Source organism: Muntiacus reevesi, chromosome 4 (genome assembly GCF_963930625.1).
Source record: "Muntiacus reevesi chromosome 4, mMunRee1.1, whole genome shotgun sequence".
Taxonomy (NCBI): Eukaryota; Metazoa; Chordata; class Mammalia; order Artiodactyla; family Cervidae; genus Muntiacus; species Muntiacus reevesi.
Genome location: NC_089252.1, coordinates 34302391 through 34306176, shown reverse-complemented (window position 1 = coordinate 34306176; position 3786 = coordinate 34302391). Strand labels below are relative to the sequence as shown.

The window sequence follows — 3786 nt, the reverse complement described above, 5'->3', positions numbered from 1 at the left end:
TCCCATTAAAACTGCATGTCTGCATCTACATTAGACTGTGAGAGACAATGTATTTCATTGTTTGACACAAGATTTAAAAGAAAATGAAGTATAAGCCTGCAACTTCCCTTCCTGAATTAGAGACAGAAAACCAAGAACCCAGGAGATTTTACAAAGCAGTGGTCTTTGAAGTGAATTTCTGTACCAAAAATAAAGATGAGCTTTTTAAAAATAAAATAAAATTCAAAAGGGGGAAAACTCACTAGCTGAGAGCTAAATAATAACTCTTTTTTTAAACTGTATTGCTGTTTACTACCCTAACTTGTCAAAGTCCCAGAGACTCTAGAGGTAGTAAACAGGTGTTGCTGTCCTCCCACCTTTTCAAAGAGCACCAATCCTGTCCTCACTTCATGCAGCTGCATTCTGCATACCAGACCACATAGGTGGAGCATAGTGTCCACCCCACGTGAACCAATCTACCATTTTATGGAAATATGCTCTTTGCATGAAACTTTGTACAAAAAAATAGGATTAAGGTTCAATGACTAAGAAAAAGCTTTGAAGTTCAAGGGATTAAGAATTAATCTTGGTAGCTGCTAGGGGTCATTTGTAAATAGATCTTTGCAACTTGGAAATCATTTTTCTGAAATCAGCAACTGTGTAGCAAATTTGGATTCACCTGGTCCTCGTAACACACTCCCTCTGATATGCTTCCACTGACTTCAAGTCTTTCCCTACAATAAGCACATTCAGAGTTCCTAAGTGCTTCACTCCAACCCCAGGTGGAGATTTCCATGTAAAGCAAATATAATGTGATCATAGAAAGAAATCTATCATAGAAATTTGCCAACTTGAATGGTTAGAGCAAAAGAGTTTTAGAAAATCAATACAAAAAAGAGAAAACCCAATAGGACCCAAATATACATTCTGAACACAAGAATGGAAGTGAGGGGTACCTCCAGGGAAATGGCATGAGTTCCCATCCATTCTTTTCAATAACTCAATAGAAGCTAATTGGTCACTTTTTTTAAATACAAGTAAATAGACTGATGACTAAACTCAACACTGAAGAATTGATGCTTTCAAACTGTGGTACTGGAAAATATTCCTGAGAGTCCCTTGGACAACCAGGATAACAAACCAGTCAATCCTAAAGGACATCAACCCTGAATATTCATTGGAAGGACTGGTGCTGAAGCTGAAGCTCCAATATTTTGGCCAACTGATGTGAAGAGTCAACTCATTGGAAAAGACCCTTATGCTGGGAAAGACTAAAGGCAGGAGCAGAAGGAGACAACAGAGGATGAGATGGTTGGATGGCATTACCAATTCAACGAACATGAGTTTGAGCAAACTCCGGGAAATAGTGAAGGACAGGGAAACTGGTGGTCTGCAGTCCATGGGGTCTCAAAGAGTTGGACACGACTGAGAAATTGAATAACAACAAAAGACTGATGACAGCACGCTCTATGAGCCGACAGAAACTGAAATCAGAAATAGTTTATAAGTGGGAGATGGGACCAAATTGATGCTAGGCTCCTATCTGCTCATGAACACATCAAAACTACAACTAGTGCTTGCTTTGGCAGCACATATGGTAAAATTGGAATGATACAGAGAAGATTAGCATGGCCCCTCTGCAAGGATGACATGAAAATTCCTGAAGCATTCCATAGTTTTAGACAGCCTCTTCAATAAATGATTCTGGGGAAACTGGACAGCTACATGTAAGAGAATGAAACTAGAACACTTCCTAACACTACACACAAAGATAAATTCAAAATGTATTAAAGACCTATTCTAAGACCAGAAGCTAGAAAACTCTTTGAGGAAAACAAAGGCAGAACACTTGATGAGATAAATCAAAGCAAGATCCTCTATGACCCACCTCCTAGAGTAACAGAAACAAAAAACAAAAGTAAACAAGTGGGACCTGATTAAACTTAAAAGCTTTTGCACAGCAAAGGAAACTATAAGCAAGGTGAAAAGACAACCCTCAGAATAGGAGAAGATAATAGCAAATGAAATAACTGACAAAGGATTAATTTCCAAAATATACAAATAGCTCATACAACTCAGTACCAGAAAAACAACCAATCAAAAAGTGAGGGAAAGACCTAAACAGACATTGCTCCAAAGAAGACATACAGATGGCTAACAAACACATGAAAAGATGCTCAATATCGCTCATTACTAGACAAATGCAAATCAAAACTACAATAAGATATCACCTCACACCAGTCAGAATGGCCATCATCAAAAAGCCTACAAACAATAAATGCTGGAGAGGGTGTGGAGAAAAGGGAATGCTCTTACACTGTTGGTGGGAATGTAAATTGATATAACCACTATGGAAGACAGTATGGAGATTCCTTAAAAAAAACTAGAAATAAAGTTACCATATGGCCCAGCACTCCCACTCCTAGGCATATACCCTGAGAAAACCAAAATTGAAAAAGACACGTGTATCCCATTTTTCATTGCAGCACTAATGCAGAAATATCCCATTGTTCATTTACAACAGCTAAAACATGGACATGGAAGCAACCTAGGTGTCCATCAACAGATGAATGGATAAAGAAGTTGTGGTCCAACAGATGGAGAAATATACCATGTTCAGGCATTGGAAGAATCAATATTGTCAAAATGACTATACTACCCAAAGCAATCTATAGATTCAATGCAATCCCTATCAAGCTACCAATGGTATTTTTTCACAGAACTAGAACAAATAATTTCACAATTTGTATGGAAATACAAAAAACCTTGAATAGCCAAAGTAATCTTGAGAAAGAAGAATGGAACTAGAGGAATCAACCTGCCTGACGTCAGACTCTACTACAAAGCCACAGTCATCAAGACAGTATGGTACTGGCACAAAGACAGAAATATGTGTCAATGGAACAGAATTGAAAGCCCAGAGATAAATCCACGAACCTATGGACACCTTATCTTTGACAAAGGAGGCAAGGATATACAATGGAAAAAAGACAACCTTTTTAACAAGTGGTGTTGGGAAAACTGGTCAACCACTTGTAAAAGAATGAAACTAGAACACTCTCTAACACCATACACAAAAATAAACTCAAAATGGATTAAAGATCTAAATGTAAGACCAGAAACTATAAAACTCCTAGAGGAGAACATAGGCAAAACACTCTCTGACATAAATCACAGCAGGATCCTCTATGACCCACCTCCCAGAATATTGGAAATAAAAGCAAAAATAAACAAATGGGACCTAATGAAACTTAAAAGCTTTTGCACAACAAAGGAAACTATAAGCAAGGTGAAAAGACAGCCCTCAGATTGGAAATAATATATTGGAGAAATAATAATATTGGAGAAAATAATAGCAAATGAAGCAACAGACAAACGATTAATCTCAAAAATATACAAGCAACTCCTGAAGCTCAATTCCAGAAAAATAAATGATCCAATCAAAAAATGGGCTAAAGAACTAAACAGACATTTCTCCAAAGAAGACATACAGATGGCTAACAAACACATGAAAAGATGCTCAACATCACTCATTATCAGAGAAATGCAAATCAAAACCACAATGAGGTACCATTACACGCCAGTCAGGATGGCTGCTATCCAAAAGTCTACAAGCAATAAATGCTGGAGAGGGTGTGGAGAAAAGGGAACCCTCTTATACTGTTGGTGGAAATGCAAACTGGTACAGCCGCTATGGAGAACAGTGTGGAGATTTCTTTAAAAACTGGAAATAGAACTACCATATGACCCAGCAATACCACTCCTGGGCATACACACCGAGGAAACCAGATCTGAAAGAGACACGTG

The 3786-nt window shown here is 37.8% G+C and overlaps 1 non-coding gene across 1 annotated transcript; it reads left to right on the top strand.

Annotated features, from left to right (window-relative positions):
- Positions 1-1552: 1552 nt before the first annotated feature.
- Positions 1553-1659, top strand: LOC136168014 (U6 spliceosomal RNA). The gene has a single exon (XR_010663181.1). It is a non-coding gene; the product is annotated as a U6 spliceosomal RNA (small nuclear RNA).
- The last annotated feature ends 2127 nt before the right edge of the window (positions 1660-3786 follow it).